Here is an 8,937-nt window from a genome sequence, read left to right as displayed (position 1 = left end):
TTAAAAATGAGAATATTTAACACTAACAGAGTATTTCTTGACAGTAGGTCTGTCCTGTACGTTTGTATTCTAACAGTGTTAGGATTAGAGTGCCGGGAGGTATAAGGACGTACAAGAATGCTTCTCCAGTTCAACTCTAAGGGAACGATGTAATTCCTCAAATTCACCTCTCAGCCTGTTTTTCAGCGTTCCTGTGTTTGGCTGCCAGGGGCGAAAGTAGCGGTCGAGGGAAGACACCTGTGAAGGGGCGTGGCTACTCGCCCGGGCTCCTCCGTCCCTGACCCCAGAGGCCCCTGCGCAGAATGGACGGAGGAGCTGCTGTACTAGAGCGGTGTGGCCGCCCTGTCCAAGTCCTCAGCTCCCGACCCGACGGGCGCCTATGCACACCGGCAGGAGACAGTCACGCAGATGCCAGTGTAGTCCACGGCAGCTTAGAACGTGGTGCCGACCGCTCCAAAACTGAGTGGTCGAGTCGTTGTAAGGACTCTCCCAAAGAGTTGAACTCTGGGCTCACTTCGGCAAAGTCTGTTGGCACAAGGCCCCAGTGTCACTGGCGAAATATCGGTGAAAATTTCTATGTTTTGGCGAGGACCCCTGCTGGACCTAGTGACCTAGCGGGCCAACCGCCTCCCCAGCTCCCAGGAGGCCGGGGACGCCCAGGCAGCTCGGGCCGGCGCGGTCCGCGGGTGCCGCGCTCACTGCTGCCGCACGGACTGCCAGGCTCCCAGCATGCTCCGCGCGCTGGGCTCCGCAGCAGAGGTAGACTCAAGGCTGGGCCCGCCTGGGTCCCCGCGGGCCCTTACCAGGTGCCCCGGGCGCTCATTTACATGTCCCACCCCGGCAGGTGAGCCTGCGGATGGAATTAAGCGGTCAGGCACCAGGCGTGCCGGGCGTGATTGGGTTTCCGTTTGCGTGAAGTTTTGCTCACCAAAATTTTAGGATGGACGGGGTTCAAAACCGCGTGGCTATGGCGGGTGCGGGAGATAAGGCGTATGGGGCCTTACTGTGGACGGAAACATGCGTATATTCAGCAGCACATATACTAAAGTGGAACGATACAGAAGATTAGCATGGCCCCTGCGCAAGGATGACACGCAAATTCGTGAAGCGTTCCATATTTTGCGTAGTCTTCAAATAATCATTCAAAGTATCCTGCTAACCCTTTGAAAGAAATAGTGAATCTAAGCAAAAATAAATTGCCAAGCACCAATAGCCAAAGTGTAGTTTCAGCTAAAATTTAATATAGAAGAGATCTAAGAAATGGAACAAACAGAATCACCCGTGGAATGTCATTGTGCGGAGAAAATGTATCGTTAATACGCATTTTGGAAATGGAGAAAGGTCACCTTGTGCCTTCTTCATTGAACTTTTCATTCTGAAATAGACTTACGGTCTTATCTCCCCAAACAACACAAACTCAGGCTGACTTGTTTGTTGTAGAAGACCACCTGGCATATGAATTGTTCAATGACTCCTTACTAAATCTTTTCTAAACTAATAAATCTACTAAAGGAAGGAAACGTTAGTGCTCATTTCTGGCGCCTACTTTGTGCCATTCTCCATCATTTTAGACCTGAGTGCTTACACCCTTTTTCTCTTAGACTGCGAGCTGCACAAAGGAAAGGAATGCTACTAAGGACTGGTATTATTGGAGATCAATGTTGGCCTTTGCCTATAGATTCAAGAGCTCCAGGACCCATTTGAATACTGGCCACAAGTAGCAAGGCCATTCTGGATCTGTTTTCACGAGTCTTCTGTTTTCATGTATCCAGTACTTGGAAAGGTCGGTTTACATAAATCGGACAGATTCTGTGATGGGAAATTCGATTAGGAGGAATGTTCATTGCTTTGGCCTGAAGAAGCATATTTTGCTCCGGTATTGTTTGGATGCAGATAGGAGGATCACCTGGGTAACTTAATAGTAACGTGACTGGGCGCTTTGAAGATGAAGGCCCAGACAGCGTCGTAGATATCCACTAGGCTAAGTCCGCGAGCAGGAAAATGCAGATCCAGAGAGGTCTTGAACAGTCTCTACAAACACCACCGTGTCTTGTCCGGCAACCTTCGTAAACCGCGCAAAATATGGAACCTTCACGGGTGCGTGTCATCCCTTGCCTGGGGGCCATGCTAATCTTCTCTGTATCGTTCCAATTTTAGTATATGTGCTGCCGAAGCGAGCACGCTATTGCCTCCGTCCACAGGCCTTATAAGGCACGGGAGTCTCCCACCTGTTATAGTTACGGTGAGCGAACCGCGCGCTTTCCCGTTCATCTTGGGGCCTTTAGGAGAATTTCATGCAATGGAACCGCATCACAAGGCTCGTACGTTTGGTGCTCTGACCGCGACTGACCTGTAGGTTTACCTGTTGGGTGGGACATGCAAATGAGCGCCCGGGGCACCTTGGGTAAGGGGCCCCGCGTGGGACCCAGGCCCGGGGCTTTGAGTTCTCTTGCTGCGGAGCTCAGCCCGCGGAGCATGCCGGGAGCTACTAACGCTGCGGCCGCCTCGGACCGCGCGGCGGGGTCCAGCGCCCAGGCGAGCTGGAGACACCCTGATAACCAGGCTCCTGCGGCACCAAGAGGGCCGGCCCGGGGTCGGCGCGACACCTTTAGAACAGGTCGTTTCATCATAAACTTCCTCTGACGAGTAATTTTTTTTTTAAAGTAATTAACCTACCATTATCACACCTAGAAAAGTTAATTCCTTAATGGCACCTAATATTCAGTCTACTTTCAAATTTCCTTATTTCAGAAATTCCTTATTACAGTCGAATTGTCATAGAAATTCAAACAAGGTCCCACATTGTATTCGGTTGCTACGACCCTGGGTCTCTGTTGTCCTCTAATTGCCCTCGCCTCGTTTTTCTTCATGTCATTCATATACTGAGGGATATTTGCCCTGTGGAATGTCACAGATCTTGGGATTTGGCCCATTACTTACGGATGGTGTCGTTTAACTTGTTTCTCTAGCCTCCATGTTTCTTGAAAATTTAGTTAGGGGTGATGGACTCTTTCGATTCTGGTTCAGTTGTGTTGTGTTTTGTTTTGAAGCCCGCACGGCTTCAAACACAGTGGTAGGGTGTGTGCTTACTGCACCTCAGCGAGAGTCGTGTATCTGCTGGCTGTCCCGGTGTGAGTGATGCCTACCCCTGACCTGTGGGTGCAGGTGGTCAGCCGTCTGACCCCTCACACTATAAAGTTTCCCAGAAATCTTTCCTTTAATGGTTTTAGGATACACCCATGAACAATATCCAAGTAGAAGGTCTGGTCTGGTGGTTTGCTTGCTTTTTGTTTTGTTTTGAGGACACATTGTAATTGTACATATTTACGGGGTGCAATTTGATGTTTCGATACATATCTATGTTGTATAACGATCCAACCAGGGTAATGTATCCACCGTCTCATGCATTTATCCTTTCTCTGTGGTGAGAACATTCAGTAGCCTCTCTTCTAGTTATTTTGTGGTATACAAAATTTTACTGTTAACCGTCTTCACCCTACTGTGCAATAGAATATCAGAATTTTTTCCCTCTTCTTTAATTGTAGCTTTGTACCCATTAACCAATGTTTATAAACAAACATTGTGAGTTTGTGAGTTATAAGTTTACTTGTGAGTTATAAGGATATAACCCCATGGCCTATGGTGGCTAAGTTCTGTATCCCCTGGAAGAGATTGAGAGAATAATAAGATCAGGGAAATAAATTAGGAAAGAGTGTTGATACCACTTGAGTCTCTGGATCATTTGATCCTATGACCAGGTGCTTTCCATAGTTGTTGGGTTACTTGTTCTAGGAAATTACTTTTCTTAGGCTAGATTAAAGTTGTTTTTGCCAAATGCAAATAGGAGATCTTAAACATTTTTGAGTTCAGCATGTCTTCACACTGCACACTTGCAACATTAAAACCCTATTGGCTTCTACTAAACTCAAAACTATTTAAGATCCCGTATTTGCATTTTGACAAAAACAACTCTAGTATTAGTACCCGCGGTTAAGTATATATGAATTTCCAATCACTTTTTTTTTAGGAGGAAATAGTGTTCTTTATCAAATCTTTATAGGAAATTTATGAGGTAGGTGGCTATTTAAGTAAATAATGTTTTGTATGATTTGACTCATTTGAGAAGGATGAGTTTTTTTTTGAGACAGGAGCCTCACTCTGTCAACCAGGCTGGAGTGCAGTGGTGCGATCTCGGCTCACTTCAACCTCCACTTCCCAGGTTCAAGTGATTCTCGTGCCTCATCTTCCCAAGTAGCTGGGACTACAGGCCTGTGCCACCATACCCCGTCTATGTATTTTTAGTAGAGACGGGGTTTCACCATGTTGGCCAGGCTGGTCTCGAACTCCTGACCTCAGGTGATCTATCCGTCTCGGCTTCCCAAGGTGCTGGGATTACAGGCGTGAGTCACCGCGCTCTGGCCCCCCACCCTCACCATGAGTCTTGCTTAACAGGCATTATTAACAAATTGGCTTTAAGAAATTAAAGGATTTTTTCAATGAGACAAATGTTTTATTTTTATATTCTGGAACATTTGAACTCATCAATAAACATAATTTTCATTATTTACATTAACTGAAATAAAACAACTACCTTTTCTTTGTGACATGTAAAACTATGGTGCATTTCGCAATCAATGACATTTTAGATCCAAAGAGATGTATCTTATTTTTTGGAAGAGGAAACTGAGGCTGATATAAGTGTAGTGACCTCCCTGGGCAAGATTGGCCACTGGTCCTACCGTCTTCTTATGCCAAATTCATTGCTTTTTACTGCACCACTTGTAGTATTACGAGGTCATACTATTTGCAGTAAACTACAAAGAAGAAGATAAAGCCTGCCATTTTACAATTATGTTTCTGAGTTCTGCTCATTTGACTGCAACAACAAAACAGCACACACTATGTAGAAAGCTGACCTTATTCTTTTTCTTTTTACTCACAGAAAGGGCACATTCAGTGATGTGATACAATTGAAAGTAAAAAACCACAGGTCATTTCCTCTTCAGGAATTTTGCTCTAATTAAAAAGAAGAAGAAACTCATCCTAAATCCTCACATCCTCTTTAGCAAGGAACAGATGAGTCATTTAGAACCACAGCATCAATGACCAGCGTCACCTGGTGTGAAATTGGTGAACTCCAGGTGGGGAACAAAGGTTCAAACCGGTCGGCAGGTTGCAATCACAAGAGCTTTTAAAAATACAAGTGACTGAGTCCTCCCCTGGAGATTCTGGCTTTGCTGTTTTTGTTGTTTTTAGACAGGGTCTTCACTATGTTGCTTAGGCTGCTCTGGAACTCCTGGGTTCAAGTGATCCTCCTGCCTCAGCCTCTCAAGTAGCTGGGTTTTCAGGTGCACACCACTGTGCCTGTCAAGAGATTCTGATTTAATTGCCAGAGTGTCTGTGAGATATCTTTTTGCATTCTCTCTCTGCTTCTCTCTTTCTCTCCACGCCTCCTGTGAGCTCTCAGCCTTTGTAAGATCTTCTTTGGGCTTGTCAGCACCCTTCTTTCTTTTCTCTCTTCTTTCTTTTCCATCAGACACACTACATCAGGTGAAGCTTGTTTCAAGTTCACCACCAGGCCGCTTTCTTTGCTACTGGCTTCCTTTTATGGCCATACTTCCCTCATAATGCACCCACTGGCTCCCCAAGACTCCTCCTAAATGTCCCACTTACAATGGCAAGGATATTTAAAGACACACCAGTCTGGGCTTTATTTCTTCAGGGCTCTGCTAACTAACTCCACAAACTAAAATATACTAGAACAGTATTTCTCAAGCTTTCTTAGTGATAGATTCCCAGACCCAACTTCTTACAGTTTCCAGAGGATTGACCTATGCCAATGTATTCAGAGGACCATCTGGCATATCACCCATATGACCTATCTGTATTGTAATGGCTACTTTTAATGAAATGAGAAAGTCACTCTGGTGAAGCTGATGTGAGATATTTTGGTGCTTGGAGCCCTTTCACGGCAACCAGTTCCCTAATGTGTAGAAGATAAACCTCATGTTCTGTTTTTTTGGTAGGGAAAAAAACACGTCAGAGAGGAACTTCTTAATTTATTGTAATTACTATAAATTTAACTCTATATACACTCATCCTCTTTTCTGAAATAACATTTCAGAAAAATGTTATTTACAAATAGATGTTATTTGTATGGGAAAAAACTTGTGCCCAGGTAGAAAACTGAATTGTTTGGAAAAAACAAAATCTGATTCCCATTCTATGGAAGCTATTTTACAACTCTGTAGATTGTAGATAACTCATGGCAGTTAATACTTTCTGTTTATAGCTGTGCAAATTCTCTCCTGACTGGAAGTTCAATTGACTTCTCTTCACCACTGTGGAGGAACCCAGTTTTGCTTCCATTTGCACATTCAACCTTCCTTTATTACACGTAATTTTTAAATTTCTCTTTTGAACTAGTTGTGACATCTGCTATGTTTCTGCATTGATTCATAATAAATAAAATCTTTAACATGTGTTCATTTTTTTATCTGTATGAGAGGCATGATTTTATCCACTTTTTAAAAAAATTGTGTTTTTAAAAGTTAGAGATCTTCCAATGAGCTGTCTATTGGATTCATCTAACAAAACCAGATATACGTTTTACCAGGCTAGCCTGTGGGCTGCTTAAAGCCCAAATACATTTTTTTCTTGGCTGCCAAATCACAATGGAACTTTGGTGACTCCGTTTTTCTAATTTTAATATTTTTTTCTATTAATAAAGTTTGTGGTTTGTCTTTGTTTTGCTTCCAGCCAGTGCATCTGCTGTACTGGGTGGAAACAATAATTGGGAATTTTGGGTCATGGTCTAATCATTTAGTAAGCTCTGTGAATGGATTAATATTTATAGAGATCTAGTCTCTGTTGGGTGAGAGACTATAGAGAAACTAGTTTATTAGTCTTGTTTATATGCCTTTTGTCCATTTTGGGCTTAAATCAATTAAGAATATTGTGCCCACCAGGAAGAGGAACAGCTCTTTGATATCTGAATTGGTAATTTTGTTTTTGTGCTTCTGTGTTTATTCTTGATCCATGAGTGAAATTTTAGAATTAAAGCTATAAACTCTATGTCTGCATATTTGTAATTCAGAAAAGTCTTTCCCTCTCATTATATGAATGTGTAATGCTTTCCTAAATCTAGAGGGTGTTAACAACTTAGATTATGAAATCTCCTGCATTAAAGGAGTTTGGTTCTGATTGATTTAAGACAAAGGTCCCCAACCCCCAGGCAATGGACTGGTACCCATCTGTGACCTGTTTGGAACCTGGACGCACAGCAGGAAGTGAGCAGAGGGCAGGTGAGCATTGTAACCTGAGCTCTGCCTCCTGGCAGATTGGCAGCTGCATTAGATTCTCATAGGCGTACAAACCCTATTGTGAACTGCGCTTGTGAGGGATCTAGGTTGCACCCTCCTTATGGGAATCTAATGCCTGATGATCTGAGGTGGAACAGTTTCATCCCCAAACCATCTACCCCACCAACCCCAGGGAAAATTTGTCTTCCAGGAAACCAGTCCCTGGTGCCAAAAAGGTTGGGGACTGCTGGTTGAAAAGATGAATAAATGCTTACGTAAGCATAGTGTGCCAATAACTCCCAGAAAATAATAAATGGAATTTCTAAAAATTTCAATGTGCTACATTTAAAAAGTATTCCAAAAGCAACCAGCTTAGGAACATTTTAAGAATTCAAATTCACATAATTTAGGCACATCTCTGGTAAACTAGACTGTTGTATTAATTTGGTTTAGTAAAAATAGCTGTGTCTTCTTTGATTTATCAGTGTTGTATATAATACAAGTGTACATTTTTATTGTGCCTGGGTATGTTTTTCTAAGTGTATGCAGGTTTACTGATCAAATAAGCTTACATTGCTTCTTCTTAATGCTTGCTTATGAAAAGTGTAAATTTGTGTTTGACCAAGTTGCATACTTGTTTTGGTGAACTTCTTTTTGTTAGTCATTGGTCTGTAGCATGTCAGATGGAAGATAAGTTTCCAAGATCTAGGTAAATTAAAGTCTTGGATCAGTTTTAAATTGGGCTAATTAATGGAAAAATCAGTGCATAACTAGATAATTTCTAAGTAACAACTAAAATATTAGTTATTAAGCATAATTATAGCTTCTGCTTTTTATGTTTATATGCTATAGACAGGCTATCTCTCTGGGTCATATTAAGTAATGTGTTTATGTTTGCCACTTTAAGGAGTTGTATTGGCAATGTTAGCCACTGTAGAAAGTTGTGTTATGCATATTGACAAGCTCTGCTAATCTGATAAAATGCTGAGTTGTGACAGTTCACAATTATCCAGCCCCCAACTTTTCTCTGCAAAATAGAAGTTACTTTGGTTAAAAGTGATAGTTATATGATTGACTACACTTAGAAACCGCTATTTCAAAGAAATATAACTCTGTATGTGCTTCTGTTTTTTTTAAGGAAAACAGTAGTTTTGTCCTAAAGTGGCAGCATGAAATTTTTCATATTACCTTATTTTCTTTTAATCTTTGTAGTATTTGTAGTGTGGTCTCTTTCATTGCTGATGTTGGTACTTTGCAATTTCTCTCTTATTTTGTTGATCCATCTGGCTAGAAATTTTTCAGTTTTATGACATTTTTTGAAAAACCAGTTTTTGGGTTTTTTGGAAACCCAAAATAGAATTGTACATTTTCTGTTGATTTCTACTCTTTATTATTTCCTCCCTTTTGTTTACTCTTGGTTTAATTACCTCTTCTTTCCCCAGTTTCTTATGGTAGAAGTTTAGATTTAATTTTATACCTTTTTTTCTTTCCTAATACAAACATTTAAAGCCACACATTTCTTTCTAGGCACTACTTTAGCTGAATCATACAAATTTTATTGTACTGTGTTTGTAGTTTTAAAAATTTTTCTTTGTCACATGGGTTATTTAGCCAACTTAGTTGATAATGTTCAAAT

At 41.8% G+C, this 8,937-nt stretch overlaps 1 protein-coding gene, 1 non-coding gene and 1 pseudogene across 4 annotated transcripts in view; 2 read left to right on the top strand and 1 right to left on the bottom strand.

Moving 5' to 3' along the window:
• The first annotated feature begins 1,021 nt into the window (after positions 1–1,021).
• Positions 1,022–1,122, top strand: LOC116275999 (annotated as a pseudogene).
• A 954-nt stretch (positions 1,123–2,076) lies between these two features.
• On the bottom strand, positions 2,077–2,181 carry LOC116276005. The gene has a single exon (XR_004185467.1). It is a non-coding gene; the product is annotated as a U6 spliceosomal RNA (small nuclear RNA).
• Positions 2,182–2,465: 284 nt separating this feature from the next.
• The window catches only part of AKAP6 (A-kinase anchoring protein 6), a 643,647-nt gene continuing 637,175 nt past the window's right edge, over positions 2,466–8,937 (top strand). For 2 of the 3 annotated variants that reach the window (XM_021941105.2, XM_021941106.2), the window contains exon 1: positions 2,466–2,617. The gene's annotated coding sequence lies outside the window, so the exon portion shown is untranslated. The remainder of the gene's footprint in view (positions 2,618–8,937) is intronic. The other variant, XM_021941109.2, reaches the window with a different exon arrangement.

This window comes from Papio anubis, chromosome 7 (assembly GCF_008728515.1).
Source record: "Papio anubis isolate 15944 chromosome 7, Panubis1.0, whole genome shotgun sequence".
Taxonomy (NCBI): Eukaryota; Metazoa; Chordata; class Mammalia; order Primates; family Cercopithecidae; genus Papio; species Papio anubis.
Note: the sequence above shows the minus strand (reverse complement) of the source record. Positions and strands in the feature narration are given on the sequence as shown.